Source organism: Antechinus flavipes, chromosome 5, assembly GCF_016432865.1.
Source record: "Antechinus flavipes isolate AdamAnt ecotype Samford, QLD, Australia chromosome 5, AdamAnt_v2, whole genome shotgun sequence".
In the NCBI taxonomy this organism is placed as follows: Eukaryota; Metazoa; Chordata; class Mammalia; order Dasyuromorphia; family Dasyuridae; genus Antechinus; species Antechinus flavipes.
In genome coordinates this window covers 34,203,912-34,220,703 of record NC_067402.1, presented here as the reverse complement: position 1 = coordinate 34,220,703, position 16,792 = coordinate 34,203,912, and the positions used below count along the sequence as shown (strand labels likewise).

The 16,792-nt window shown below is 32.4% G+C and overlaps 1 protein-coding gene across 1 annotated transcript in view; it reads right to left on the bottom strand.

Moving 5' to 3' along the window:
- TBC1D5 (TBC1 domain family member 5) overlaps nt 1-16,792 on the bottom strand; it is a 587,873-nt gene that overhangs the window by 393,242 nt on the left and 177,839 nt on the right. The window contains exon 4 of the mRNA XM_052000341.1: nt 6,702-6,792. The gene's annotated coding sequence lies outside the window, so the exon portion shown is untranslated. The remainder of the gene's footprint in view (nt 1-6,701; nt 6,793-16,792) is intronic.

The window sequence follows — 16,792 nt, the reverse complement described above, 5'->3', positions numbered from 1 at the left end:
AGGATACCTTGAAAGAGTCTTAGGGACTTCACTTTGGTTTTTGGCCCACACTTGGAAAATTGCGGTTCCATATTATAGCATAATATTTGAGCTTTTTTTAAGAAAATGCTTTTTTAAAAACAATGAGGTAATAATTTCACTAATTCAAAAAAAACAAAACAAACAAAAGCACAAATTAATTAATATTCTTTACAGATCAGATTAAATTGCTTCTGTGCCACAGTCACCTGGTGATAAAATAATACCAATTATTAAAAGCAATCTGCATAGAATGCAATCCACAGCAATGGTATCAAACTCAAATAGAAACAAGGAACATTAAACCATATACAAAGGATCACTATGAGGCACGTATTTACTTAGAAAAACACATATTAATAATGTCTATATTCTACTGTGTCTTTTTAAAAAGTTCCCAATTATATTTTAATCTGGTTCTTTTGAAGTGCTGTTAGGAGTAATGAGCCCAAGTGTGCTTGCCACCTCTGCTCTACATCATACATGGATCCTATAAATATTATATAAATAATCTAACTCCTGAATTATCTATACTGAACACATGTACCATAATAAAAATCTCTGTGATAAAAATAGTAGGCACACTAGAGAAGCACAAAAGTAAAATCTTATGCATTATAACTAACACAAAGATAAAATATAATCAAATTTAAGTCAAGAAGCATTGTTAAACTTCCTAGCTACGTGACCTTAGGCAAGTCACTTATCCTCAATTGTCTCAGGGGGAAAAAAAAGCATTGTTAACTACTTCTTATGGACCAGACACTTCAATAAACTCTCTCTCTCTCTTTTTCCATCATAAAACTATGAAACTGCAAGTTAAGTTCTATATGTATAATAGCTTCAAAAAGTACTAGACTTCTCAAATTTTAATATGTGTACATAGGACAACCATGCCTTGAAATCACTTACAACATTGTTAGGAGGAAAAGACATATATAAGTATAAAATAAATATTATGTTAATAATTTTATATCTATTAACTAATAATTATTGTTTTTAATGTCATGTTCAAAGTTTTGCTAAGAAAAAGGGGAGTCCATGGACTTTGCAAGTATTAGTTCAGTTTTGCTTAAGTTAGTGAAATAAGAATCTTCTGGCTCTAATGTCTACTAGATAGGTGATATCGGGCTAGTCTTTGACTTATTTATTTGTAAACTGGGGCTAATAATATATACACTACATACTTCACAAATAATATTGAAAAGGGATTTATTATTATTAATGATTGTCAAACTTTTGGGGGAGGCATAAAAAAATCACGTGTAGGTCAGAGGAAAAAAAGTTAATATTCTTGAATAAATAAGCTACCTAAAAATAGTATGAACAAAGAAAACAATACTAGACATAGAAACAATAAAGGACATAATTCTCTAGGACTGATGAAACAGTAAGAAAATAATTTTAGAATGTCATGTTTACAGAGTAATACTTTTCAAAATATTGTACATTTTAAACTATAATATCTTCACAGAGCTTAGCCATTTCAACACAAAAATATTTCAAGAATCCCCAAATTTTTTAAATAGATCAATTAAATGTTATTGGTTTCCTGCCAAAAATATTTTGCTCAGGATAAGTGAGCAGATTCACAAAGTACTGTTTGCTTACCAATCACTAAATGCTTATGAGAATTAGAAGCCATGAACATCAAACTACAGTATCGAGATACCATCAACTGAAGATTAATCTTCAAAAGAAGATGAAAGTATTTTTCAAGCTATAATTTGAGTAAATGGAAAATAAGGATTTTTACAACCCTGATTTATAGAAATGCATATATTATATCAAGTTGGGTACATTTGTCTATATTATTTCCATTAAAAAAAAAATCACTTTCTTATCTTCACAATTCCTTTAGTCATGTTCTTACAATATAAAGTAGCATGGTCTCTAAAATAATGTAACAAAAAAAATGTAACATAAATCATTATATATGTGTGTATACACACAAGTATTACTTAAATGATGCTATATATGAATTGTCTTCTGTATCAATATTTCCCCCATTTTAATCCAAGTCTAATTGTCCATTTAAATTATTAGTTAAATCGACTCATCCTCAAAACCTATTATATAATTTACCATTATGAAATGCTGGAAAATAAAAAAAAAATCTAAAAAGCAATCTATTTTCTTCTAAAACATAAATCATTAATTTCAGATTTTTCAAAAAGTATTTCCTACGACCCCAGAAGAATAATTACTAAAATTAGTGAAATGCTTAAAGTTCTTATTTAGAATAACCTGACTAAAGCAGACCACTCACTAATAAAGTGCAACTTAATAAATCATGTGGAATCTTATTTTGTTCAAACCCTTACTAACTCCTAGCACCATCTGTTACCATCAAAACTATATGACAAGATATGATATATAATTAATAGGTAAACAACAATCTAATTAAAATGGACAAATACTCCATGTTCCTGCCATTTGGGAGCTCTAATTACAGACTAAATTTTAAGCTTGAATTAAATATTTAAGCTGGAAAATTAACTTTCCTTCTCGAGCCTTGAATACATTAATACAGATATGTGAAGCGACTTCCTGATGGGAACTTAAACATGTAATTTAGTTTCATCAAAGCAGTTACTAATTGTTAAGCAGCAGTACCTTACCATATGTACACAATAGCTATTTAGAGCTGAAAAGGTGGTTTTAAAGCACCCCTTTGCAACCCTTTCCTGACATAAATATAAAATGTATATACAGCACAGCAGTTTATACTACACACTGAAAATAAATTACTTACAGACTTTAGCTTTCCATGCTTTGGGCAATAATAAGTACAACTGGATATAAATGCGTGAAAAACACCTAGATTTGATAAGCTAAACAGGAATCATTACATGACCAAAAGGAATTCTTAAATAAAAGGGACTTAGAAGTTTTGGTGGTCTGTACAAATGTAATTAAAACCACTGAATCAAAATCAAGAGGAAAAGCAATGCATTTGCTATGCAGGCTTACATTTCTTCACTCAGTCAACAAACAGTTATGAAGCACCTACTATGGACCAGACACTGGACTAAGCCACAGAGATACAAAGAAAGGCAAAAATAGTCCTTGCTCTCAAGTTCATAATGTAACAGGGAAGACTAATGTAGACTGATGGCACCTTCAAAGTGAATCTGCAAGTACCACTTAAATTTTATCTTAAAATTTTAAAAGCAGAAGAAAATGGTACCAATACAGAAGAATCACTTAAAACTGAATCACTAGAAAACAAATTATATGTGAAATAGCAGTAAGTCTACCAGCAATAAGCTGCCTCTTTAAATCGGAAAAATGATACAACCAAACAAAACCTATCAGGTTGATCTCTTTCTTCCATAAGCACCACAGGCACTAGCCCAACAGAATGTGCATTTTAATAAAGATGTGAAAAATTGTTTATTTTTTCTGTTTCATAGCAATATATATATGTGATTTCCATAAATGTCTACTCAGAAAAAAAAAAAAAAACCAACTCAAGATTGGTTTTACTCATCATGAAGTCTATCACAGAGAATTGTGCTTTGTATTGATTTGAATTATGTGCTACTGTACTGTTCTCTCAGGCATAACCATAGTTATCCAAATAACTCAGACTTTAAAGAAAAAACTTTTTTAAGTTACCGCATATGATAACATCACAGATTTTGTAAATGCCTTTTTCTAAGACCTAGATCCAAGCTATGCTTAAGAATCACTCAATCAGCAAGCATCTGGTGAGTGCCTACCTACTTCCGGCACTGTGCTAGTCTCTGGGACACACATACAAGGAAAGAAATAATCCTCAGTTGCAAGGATGTTACATTTGGTGAGAGAAATCCATGCAGACATTTCTAAATATACAAGGCATCAAAGCAATCAATGCAAACCAGATTAGTACTAGTTAGATTGGGAGGTGGGGGTGGGAATCTGGGTCCGGGAATCTGGGTCCTGAGCTGTAGGCTGTGAGGGGGAGATGAGGTGACTTCCTATTTCCCATCCATCCAAACATGGCAATGTCCCTTCTTTTGTCCTAAATATGCTACAATGTTATTCCTGCTCCAATGTGAGTAACATATGTTTCTCTTTATGATAAAGGTTAAAATTTATTTGAGTTCAACCCAAATGGGGGACTGGAAGTGGGGTAGGGAGAAGAAAACAAGACCATATTTTTAACCAACCTCGGAAAAGAATAAACTATCAATGATTTTGAGTTAATGAACAAGCATACATAACAGATCACTTAAAAATCATTTCTATTTTGAAATTTATTTTATAGCTACATATGAATACACAACATTAATTCTCAGAATTAATAAATTTTATAACAAAATGATCAAGCCACACTAAGACTGAACTTAAGAATTCTTCTTCTGACCCTTCCCCCACCCCAATTCTTTCCCAAAAGTATCAATGGGCTTCTCTTTTTCATCATCCAAGGTATGGGATGAACAGCCCATTGGGACCTAAACTCTCTCTCTACCATTACTGTTTACACATGAGGTGTTGTGCTACAATGGAAAGTGCAATGATTGGGAATTCTAGCTTTGCCATTTAATATCTGTATGACATTAATAAGTCATTTAAACCTTTCCATGCCTCTTTTTCCTTATCCTTCAAACAAGGGAGCTCTCCATTTTCAATTAGCACTCATTAATCAGCTACTACATACATGGCACTGTGTGAAGTACCATGGGCATAAAAACACAAAAATGGAAAACAGAACTTATGGATAACCCAAAGAAACTATAAAATAAGTGACTATAAAGTATAAAAATTTCACATTATTACATTTTTCTCACTATACCACTCTTAACCCCAGTTACTCAGCTTAAATCAGTGGATCTGAGAGGACTGGGTCAGTATACTTCCACATTACTGACTGCAGTTCCCCCTCTAGTCTTGCTGACTAATCTGTTCAAGACACCTTCAGTGTTTTACCATCAGTCTGCAAAGATCAGAGGAACCTAAAAGCTCACCCTTTTGATCCTTTCTCCTCTCCCCCATTCTCTACTTTGATCCCTCGTTGGTCTCTTCAGTTTCCAAACTCAATTACCACCTCTGTATAGATTACTACCCAATGCCAATCTGTCTCAGTCGTTCCCTAGTGAGGGGCCCATCTGAAGCCACACCCAATGTCACTCAATCGGAGAGTATGGAAAAAAAGAAAACTGTCTAGCTTAAGCTCCCCCAGGACTTCCAGATGGAGAATGCTAAAGGGGAGATGAACGGGAGAAGCTAGGCTGGACAGGGAGTTTAATGGAGCTCCACCGAGGGAGGGCTGTCCAGGGCGGGGAGATCTGCTAAGGAAGACAGCACCCATCTGACAAGCAACAGAGGCTTCAACCAGGAAAGAGGGGGCAGAATGGGCTCTCAGAGCTGGAGGAGATCCTTAGCCTTTAAAGAAGTCAGAGCTCTAGTGCAAAGAGGGAAGAAATGAGGAGAAAACCTCAGAAGTAGCTATTGCAGGCAACCTTCTCAAGTCTAGATTAAGTGAAAGGGTTGCTGGGTTTTTTCTTCTTTAGAACAGGGAAAATACTAGTGGGGGGGGCAAAAAGGGGAAAGGAACAGAGAGAGAGAAAGGGAGAGAGGGAGAGAGAAAGAGAGGGAAGAAGGGAAAGAAGGAAAGAAGGAGAGAGAGAGAGAGAAAAAAAAAACAGAAAAAGAGAGAGGGAGGGAGGAAAGGATGAAAGGAGAGAGAGGGAATATCTAACAGGCAGTTGTAAATACCAGAAAGGGGCAAGGAAGACGAATTAGGACTGGATATCTAGATGTAGACATCTCAACAGCATGTAGAGGAAAGCTGACTCTATTACTGGTAGGACCATCATGGTATAAAAGTACACAAAGCAAAGACAAGAACATAGATAAGCCTTGGAGGATGCCCCAAGTAGAAGAGGCAAAGGAAATTCCAGGCTCATCAGATTGGCAGGAGAATGATGAGAGAACAGCAGCAAAGGGAAGATAAAGAAGAAAAAGTTTTTACGATGAAAGGATTACTCTCAAAAGCTGCAGGTAGATAAGAAGGATGAAGCTTGAGAGTGAGTCATGGATTTTAGCAATTAAGAAACTAGAATAATCTGCTAAGTCATAAATGAGCTATAATCTGTTTTGGGAGAGAGCTTTCTTATCAGAGTTCCCCTATGATGACCGTTCATATAAATGTATATAGATAGAAAAAGTCATCTCTTCTAAAATCCAGTATTGAGTTGAGAGGTTTAATATATTTATATTCATTTTGTCTGTAAATTATATAAAATAATTTAAGTGATGCCTCTGAATATATTTACTATTCATTTAATCTAAAACTGAGAAATTCCTACTGATTTTAATCATTACATTTCTATCGTATTAAAACTCTTCAATTAAAACTCCCCAAAAGGAAAAGATTAAATGCATCTTCTATCAAAGCTTTATAAAACTATTAACCAACTTGAAATAAAAAAAAAAAAATGAAGGAAGCACAATTCAGCATTTGGTCTTATCTATCCTGGAAGAGTGTCTGGCCCAGAATAGTCCACGAAAAAATTTCCTACTTTTGAGTCCAATATATATATTCTTCATTCTGGGCCAATTTCAATACTCAGGACTGGAAGCTAGATTTTGGAAGTCCTCCAAAGGATTAGCTCATAAAGAATCAGCAAATGCAGAAAAACTTTACTGAGCAGGAAGCTCCATAAGTCTTTAATATAATTACCTAATCTTACCTATTTGAAAATCTTGACTTTTTTCTTTACTTCCAGCCAAGCACTTAATTGGGTTGAATCAATGAAGTTGTTTAAAAACAAAACAGCACATCTATAGATAGAAACAGATATAATAACAAGTCAAACAAAGGATACAGAAGTAGTAATGAATTCCTCTATTGTCTGATGAAGTTTATTGATAGATATTATTAGGATCACAGAACCATCTCATTGCCTGAGAGGCTAAGTGACATACCTATGGTAACAAAGTAGTAAGTGAAAGCTAGGGTGTTTCTCTCTCTACATCCAATGTTCTTTTCTCAATACATATAAACTTCCTCCTTTATTTAATTTAACGAATCTTTGGATATATCTACAATATTAATGAGAGGAAAAAAAAATAGGGGAAACAGGTCATCGTTCAGCTTTCCTCTATCAGTTTGAAGTTTGTATTGTTTAAAGTTAGTCATACAGATTCAAATACTTTTCTAAGTAAATATCACTATGATTCTCCAAACATAAAAATAAAAATGATAATGTAATTGCCAAACCACTTTTTTATTGTATTTTCTGAATTATATTCAAGAGAAAGTTGGTCTTAAACTAATACTCCCCGATATTTCTAATTTTATACAACTGTATAAATAAAGTAGTATATCAAGAACAATGATAAATTACTTTCTAGTTCTGCAAGTTTTGAAATTTTATACCTTACTTACATTGATTAATGGATAGTAATACTAAGACTTCTTATTCAATTCATGGTGTGAATATGTTAGAAAAACTATTGCGCATTTGCTGAAATTAATTTGTATAGTATTCAATAATGTAAACATGTTATCTTGGGGATGAAATTTAGTAATATAAAAGCAATCAAGTTAATAATAAAGTTCAAAACTTTAAGACTATGTTAAAATCAATATATGAAAATTGGATTAAAAAATAACTAATATTTTCTAAATTTGCCTCCTAAAACAGATTATTACTATTAAAATCTTTCACCACATGCTTTATGAAAGGTAAGGTAGATTAATGGGAAAAGGGGTGGCTCAGAAGTCAAGAAGACTTGAATTCAATGATAATTCATATATTTAATAGTATGAGTTTTGGGGCAAATAAATTCTCCTTTGTCAATAGGAGACGAGGAAGAACTATTAACTCCTTACTCTTAAAAACTATGCCTCTCAATACAGGCCACAGGGGCAATAGCTTATATAATTAAATTAATCATATACTAGTTTATATTCCATTAAAATTTCCAAAGGATATCTTCTGGTTACTTGAGGTCATCACCTTAGAAGGTTACTTTTCCTTAACTTCTTGTAGCTACGAGCAAGCCCCGCTGTGACTCTAAATCCACAAAGTTCAGCATGCTGTTCCCATCTAGCCAACCAAATGGCAGTCATCATAGTCATCCTCCAACAATTCTGGTCTGTATTACTGCAGTAACCTTCTAATTAAATTAGTTTCTACTTCCATCTCTATCCTTTCCTATATATTTTCTATATAAGATGGAAAATAATCTGTAATCATTTAGGAAAATCACCTTAAATCATAAATATAAGTATTTCTCTCCTGAAAAATCTTCAAATATCTCCCTATTGCTTCCAGCATAAAATATAAACTCATCTTTCCAGGACCTCACAATCCAGCTCCAATTTTACTTTCCAGTATCATTTAATATTCTTGCCTTAATATGTAGTATTCATTTTCAGTCACACATACACACATACATTATGTATAAAAAACTATACTGAGATGCTAACCTCCTCTCTACTTCTGTCTTATTTGTAGGCTCTGTTCATGTATTTGCATCTTCAAAACCTCATAAAAGAGCCTTATTCATCTTAATTTTTTACCAAATGTGTACTGATCTGTATAAAATCAGTGTGACTATAAGATCCTCAAAGAAACATGCCATGCATTATTATACTCCTTGGCAAACTATCCGCCAGCTATAGAATATTTCAATAATTCAAAAACAAGAGCTTGCATTGATTGAGGTGGTTGCTCAAAAACAGATTACAATTACTCTGGGAGTTATGGATTTCGAGAGTTCTTTAGCTCCTCTACTCCCCCTTTCCAAGTTCATTATGCTTTAGCCAAATGGGTGAAAAGCCTTGGCAAATAAGACTATATTGGTTCATAGGCTAATTGTTCATGCCTAGACTCATATAGGAACTTAGCACAGTGCCTCATACATAGGAAGCACTTGGTAAATGACTGCTGGCTTACTGACACTCTGCCATTGCCATCCGTCTTTGTCACAATGAGGTATTATAGACGTTCTGCACAAAATGGAATGTTTATTTTTTAAAATTTCAATTTTAAACCTCTATTTAATAAAAAGTCAAAAGCTCAAATAATGCAAAAATTCAATTCACTATGAATTATAAAATAATTAACACAATTAACATAGACATATTATCAGTGTACACTTACCTATCACTGTCTGTGAATATGATATGCTGCTTGGTGTAGTACCACCAAAACTGTGACTTTTTTTTTAATGTCCTTAACAAAATAGATAAAAGGAAGAATATTTCAGATGGAAAGACAACTAGTGAAAAAAAAGAATCTGATGTAAACAAATGGTATGGTCATAATAATTTTAAAACAGACCAATGCTGAAATGTCTTAATCTACAGAAAAAAAATGTCTTGTGGTTTGTAAACCTGATAGGGAATATAAAGTGATAAGAATAAGAGACCTTTTACCAATATGGCCTGATTTTTTTTTTTTTGCTATCAAAAACACATTCTCTTAGCAGAGTAGTTTTTTCAGACAAAAATGTTTCAAGTTGACTTTAGTTGGTAAAAGAAAAACTTTTTACCATAATCATTGGTTGGTTTGAGAATCCACTGTAGATTAAGAAATGACAACTAAACATTCTGTTTTGTAGAATATTACTTCCACTGGGAGGTAACACAGAAAGGGATTTTAAATTAAAACCAATGATGGTTTATTGGTCTTGAACTCTTGGTGCTCTGAGAGGCAATGAACATTAATCACTTCCAGTTTTTTGGTGGTCTAATAAGAATGCATGAATAACTAGAGTTGTTTTGACAGACTAATTTTCAAGTTATGTTAGTTCAGCTGTTGAAAAATATTGTATGGATAAACAATATCACATTTGAAGCATTACTGATTTTAGCTAATAACCTTGGTCATTCAACCACACTTGGCTTACTGTGTGAGAATGTGAACAATGCAAATTTGCTAAATTGTAGATAAAGTCTATTTACCTACCAGTCTAAGTATGAAGATTTAAAGTAAAAATATTTCAGTTTGCATTTAATCTACAAAATGACAGTATAGACATAATTAAGTTTAATGTTCAGGATTTTTTTCTTAAATTTTGTTATCCAGGGTTTTTTTTTTCCTTTAAACTTTGTTTTCTACAACTATTCTGTAATTTTTAATAAGCTTGAATGAATACTTTTTTCTTATCTTTGCTTGCTTTATTATATAATATCAATAAACAGAAAAACTTACAATAAATTGTTTTATTGACTATTTCCATTGGGCTAGAACCAATTATAGTTTACACACACACACACACACACACACACACACACACACACACACACACACACTTATAATTTCAATTGGTACAAATTCAAATGATAAAACTTCATCAAATTTGTTATTTGTACTAATTGGGACTTGTGTATCTTATGGAATTTACTTGGAAAATAGCTATTTTAAGAAGAAATGAATGATTCAGCATATTGAACAAACTTTTAATTTGATTTATTATAAATGATTACAGTATAGTTTATAATGAACAAATTATCTGAGGTAATATAATAGTAAATTCTAATTAAATAAAGGTCTGGCTTTGTAGTCAGAAAATCAAGGTTCAAATCTTGCCTATGACACTATTAGTGAAATCTTAGGAAGAGACAACTTTTCAGAGCTCAGTTTCCTCACATGCAAAATTAAAGAGTTAGGCTAGATCCTCTCCAACTTTGCATCTATGATATAATTCCAACTCTCAATGTACAGCATATATATGTAAAAATAGACATCGCAGAGGAAAAAAGGTTAGCAATCAAGGCTTCACTTTTTTTGAATGTGTATCTTTAAACAGTTTTTTCTTGTTTTGACAAATTCTCTTAAAATTTTTTACAATGGACTGAGGGAACACAATTAGAAAACTGGTTTGCTGTTTATTTAGCCTATAGTTAGGTTACTTCTGTTATTGTTATTTTGACTAAAAATAGGCTTGTATGTGATACTTTCTTTTTAGATTACTCAAAACAACTCATAAAACGTAATGACCAAAGCAAAGCAATTATTTTAGTTTATAAATCCTTGAAACACAATGAACCCAGAGCATAGCCTTTGTGATATTTTTAAGTGGTGACAATATTGGCTAAAAGAATAACAGAACACAAGTTCTGAGTTATTTAAGAAAAAGTGAAACAAGTCCTCAAGAAATTGATTTAAAAAATCAATCAGCACTCTGATCACATTAGATATTATACAATTCTAATAAGAATAAAAAAGAACATTAAAATACGAAACATTCTACTTTAGAATAAAAAAGACCAAGAATGCAACTCATTATTTCATTAATATTTTATCACTCTGAAGTAGCAAAACAATTTCCAAAGAAAAAGAATAAAGGTGAATGGGGGGGGGGGGAGGGGGAAGGAAGATGAATGGGCTATCTCTCCTTTAAATAATTTTTTCTCTGACACTTGCCATGCTGAAATGAGTTAGCTCCCTGATTAACTTTCAATATATTTTGGAATAATTCAGTATACTTTGAAATACTTTGCACTAATGGAAAGTTTCTTCCATCTTAATAAAAACCAAGATTCGGAACAACTCATGTTTAACTTCTTTAATAGAAAATGACAGTTTAATTGGCCTAACTGCTAAACTGGCATTAAAGTTAAACTAAGAAAATTAATAAAATTACAAAGATTCTAAACAGCTACATATTAAAAAGACTATTGTATAATATATTCAAAATTATTTGAGTAACCAAAACACAGTTTTTTCTCCCCTTAATGGAATACAGAAGTTACAGAATTAATCTTTGTCAGTACAGAAAATAAATCCTAATAGATATTTTAATAGATTTTCCCCTAAAGATCTATGAAAAATATAGGAAGTATGTAATTATAATTTTTTCTATTTTATATAATCAATAAAAACATTAGGCAGTAGCTAATTACTATAACCTAAGATATAAACCATAATGTGATTCAAAGACCAAAGGGTCTCTTTTCTCCTTATCCTTCACTTTCCATTTAAGCTAAAAATAAAAGATTAGAAATTTTTTAGAAGTATCATCATTGGGGCATCAGGGCAGGGATTACTGAAGATGCCACTTTACGCTGACCAAGGTGAATATTATCATCAACTATTTGGGAAATCTGACAGGACACAGAGAAGCTGGAGGACATTTATAGGATTAAAAACAGGGTGTCCCTTAAATCAGGCCATAAGATCATCCCATCAAGGAAAGGAGATAGTGTACAAATGAGAAAACATTAGGTGGGATGTCATTATTTTTTACATATTTAAAATATTATTCTGTGGTCACTTAGACTTGTTCTGCTTCCCTCCAAGGACCAATATAAAACACAGTATATAAAATTTCCAAGAGACATATTTAGGCTTGATGGAAAACCTTAGCCAACTAATCAAAAATCAAAAAGACTCCTTTAGAAAGTAATAATAGCTTTCCATTCATTTGGAAGTCTTCCTACAAAGGACGAATAGTAATCACTTGTATTTACGATTTCCTGGGAAATATCTTTAAAATATAGTTTGCCCCTTTAGTTCCAAATCTAAAATACTGTGATTCTGCTATCTTCATAGAAGTGGCGGTTGGGAATGCCTTAAGGGAGGGATTCTTTTTTCAAAGAGCCTACAAGTTAAAAATGATCTTAGAAATCATTTAGTCCAATCTAACTCTGACCAAGAATCATCACCAACTATCTTTTCCTATCCCTTATTCAAAGGTCTCCAATGAAGATAAATTTATTATTTCCTCCAAAACATTACTTATCCATTTTAGGTTAGCTTTAATACTTTTTAATTGATTTTTTCCAACCATCCTCTTCCCTCCCCCTCTCCCTGACAGCAAAAGAAAAATAAATTCCCTATTACAAATATGTGTTATGATCAAGCAAAACAAATTTCTAAACTGGCCATGTCTAAAAAAGAAAATATTTAGAAATAAATATATGCATATGTACACACACACATATGTCTAATCCTGCACTCAAGAATCTTTCACTTCCTTATCTGGAGGTGGGTGGCATATTTTATTTATCATTTGTTCTCTGAAATCCTGATTGATCACTGGACTGATCAGAATTCTCATTATTGTCAATGTGTGTGTGTCTATATCTATCCATCTAGACACACACACACACACACACACACACACACACACACACACACAGTTCATCTGGTTCTGCTCATTTTGTTCTGTACCAGCTTATAAAAAATCCTTTCAATGTCTCTAAAGCCACATCCTTATCATTTATTACATCACAACAGTATTCCATCACATTTATATACGTTATATACCCTAACAATAAAAATGTTGATTAAAAATGAGTTCATTTCTGAGTTATTCCATTTTAGTCATACTGTGGAACTCTATTTCCACAGCCATATAACCATATTCTACTTTTATACGTCTTGTCCACAAGAATATCATGAGAAATTCTCATTCAAATATCTTTGCTAAAAATCAAGTATGCTAGGACTGCATTATTTCCCTGATTAACCAAGGCTCTTTCAAATGAGACTACTCTAAGGTCCTCTGCTTTACATCAATGTACCTGGTAATATTTAATACGAATGTAAATTACAACAGCTCTACAACTTAATCATGGAGAACACCTGGGGGGAATGGAATATGGCTAGAAACTGACCCTAAATTAACGTACTGAGTGCCACACAATCTGGTAGTAAAGTTCTAAGAACATTGCTAAATTGGTCCTCAGATAGTGTACCTAGGGGTTCTTTTAAGCCTTATCAGTCTTTCTAGTTCTTAGGACCTGCCTGAGCTTGTGCCCTGCAAACAAAACCTTTGAATACATTCAGTTATTCATTTAGCAATGAATGGTCATGGAATTTATACTGGGATAGATTCCTGTATTTAAAGGGGATAAATACAAGTTACTCCTATACTATAAAGACAGACAGAAGTGTCACGGATAACTTTGAACCAGCAACATTCTCAATGTCAATGAACTTGCTCTACTGATTACTTCTTTGTCCTTGTGGCATTACCTAACAATCTTATATCTATTTTAAAATAGACCACTGGTGGATATCAAGGTGAGCAACCTAAAGTTTTAAGAATCTACTTTCTTCTTTTTTGAAAGACGATTATAGATCTAAAAGATTAGCTAGTTCAATCCCCTTCATTTTCCCAAGAAGGAAACTGAGGCCCATTTGTTCATGGTACCAATTTCTAATAATATATTCATTCTGTCTTTCTCTACAATTCCTCAATGATAACCAATTGCCATCTGTACACCAAGATCCAGATAACAAACTCATTTAGGGTAGCTAAATGTTGTTTGTTGAAAAATCAGTTTAATAAGCTATAAAGTACAGGATATCTTAAATTATCAAAATAAAATGAGCAGAGTTAAAATATGATAGACAGTAGAAAGGAAATTCTACAGGAGGGAAATGGAAAATTCCACAATGATAAGAGAGCACAACTGCAAAAACTGGGAATCACCAGTAAAAAAAAAATTACCTATTTGAGAAATACAGACTATTTACACCTGCAATAACATTCCAACAAATGGCAATAAACTCACTGAGGACAGCCTATTAGTAACATTTATTTTTAGTGAGGGAAAAAAGTTTCAAAAAAGAGCTTTTGTTTATCTTTATTTTTTAATTGCCACACGTACACAGGTGGTTCAAACTAATCAAAAACAATTCTATGAATATATAGCACATCTTAAAATATAACTACCTCCTCTACCCTGAAAAATTAAGCTATCATAAATTATTTTGGCACATTAAGGCAGTAATTTTTACAGTAGCCTAGAGTGTTTTTTAAAAGACAGCCATAATTTAATTTCAAACTACATTTGTCATTCAGAAATAGTATATCATGTATCTATAAAGCTATCTATCTATTCTTTATGTTGAGGAAAAATTTATAAAAGAATTTGTAATTTTAAATCTTAGTACAAAAAATATACAGAAATTCAGAATATAAGACATACAACATTGCTTTTTATTTTTTTCTAGGTCAACTATGAAAGCTAAATAAAGTGGATATTATAAAAGCAGATCAAAATAAATACTTTGACCATAAACATTGGGTATCTAATGCTTTCAATCAAACCATTGCAATTAATATGAAATTCTAAATACAGAATATAATGCCACATAAATAGTATAACAGCCAAGTCCTGTCTAAGAAGCCATATGTTTTTTCCCATTGTTCAAAAAAAGGAGATGACTTCCCGTCACTTATGTTTCTGATTAGCAAGGTGATTTATGCCACAATCACTAAAAATGCCAGCAAGTGAATGAGAAAATGCATAGTGACTGCACCAGATGTGCACAATAAACAGGAATCCCATTGTAATCTCTGGTACTTAGTTTATATGAAGGTAATGTAAGAAACACTCTTGGATATGGCAAAGTCACTCTTTTTTTACATTTGACTATAAATGATATGAAATAAATTGTGTGTTTTATACTTTATGGCATGCATACATTGATAAATTAGGTACAGTTTTGTATCCCGACTTATCTACAAGACAAACCTGGCTAAGATCATGGGGATTAATTGCTTCAGAAGTGTGAAATGCAGCTTTCCCATTCTTTTCTGCACACTCAGTGAAGAAACAATGATTAATCACTGTTTAACTATTCTCTTGAGGATCTACAAGATTGCCAAAGCAGGACTTATCCTCATAAATCCAAAAAACACAGGTTTAGATTTGTTGCCAACAACTGAAAGAACATGAACTTAAACCCATTCGTTATCAGATTAAAATAACGTCAAGGTTTTAGTATCCCTACTGGTACATAATTCTCTTTAATCAGCAACTTCAATTAGAAATTAGATTAACATATAAATTTTTTTTTAAAAAAAAGTATAACAAACAAAACAAAAACATATTCAAAGAAATTTGACAAAATCATTACTAACAAAAGGTCAAACATACTACTGAGTTGGAAATCATCCAGTTCAACTTCCTCAATTTAGAGGTAAAGAATCTGAGGCCTAAAAACTTGGTTACCTGCTTAAAATCAAGCTAGTTGACAGCTGATGCAGAGGAACAACTGAGGCATCCTAAGGCATTTTTCCGCCAGTAATAGTTCAAAAGCTTCCTACTGCTTTTGTGAGTTACATATACTATTTTAAGGCATATTGCTTGTAAATTAGGACAAAAAGGAGGTATTTTTCTAAACTTTTAAATTAAACAACTTTTGATGGTTTTTTAGTCTTAGACATAAGATTTTCCCAGGCTCATGTTATGTCTCATTATCTGGAATTGTTCAATAATATCTGAAAATGTGATCCCTAGTCACCTGAATAAATGGAGTACCTAACTGTAAGACAAAATTATTGCCCACAAGTTTTAAATATTTTACTGCATATTTTTCTTTGATAAAGTACATTTTGTATTTTGACAAAAACTATTTATTAATAAAAGGAGAAAGGGCTGCATTTAATGTTTTCTAAGGACCTTCCAACTACAGAGATCAAATGATTCTCCAATATATAGCAATACTAATGATATAACATAAAATAGGCCTGGTCAAGAGATTAAGATGAAATAATGACTTTTAAAAATGACAGCTGTGTCATACTTAATATGAAGATTTCCCTATAAAGGGGATAAGCTATAATACTGACCCTCCAAAAATCCAACGTTAGCCATGATGATTTTTCTTGTTTCTATTCACACAAGTTTCTTATTCTTTCCTTGCCAACCTACTATGAGATAACAGGCTATTTTCTTTTGTTTAGCAGCAACTGCAGCGGACTAGCAGCAGTACAAGAAAAAAGAGGTGAAACTGATAGTCAATTTCACTGCTCATTAGTTCTTATAGAACTAAGGAGGGGGAAGGTGAAATTGAGGTTCTGTATCTTG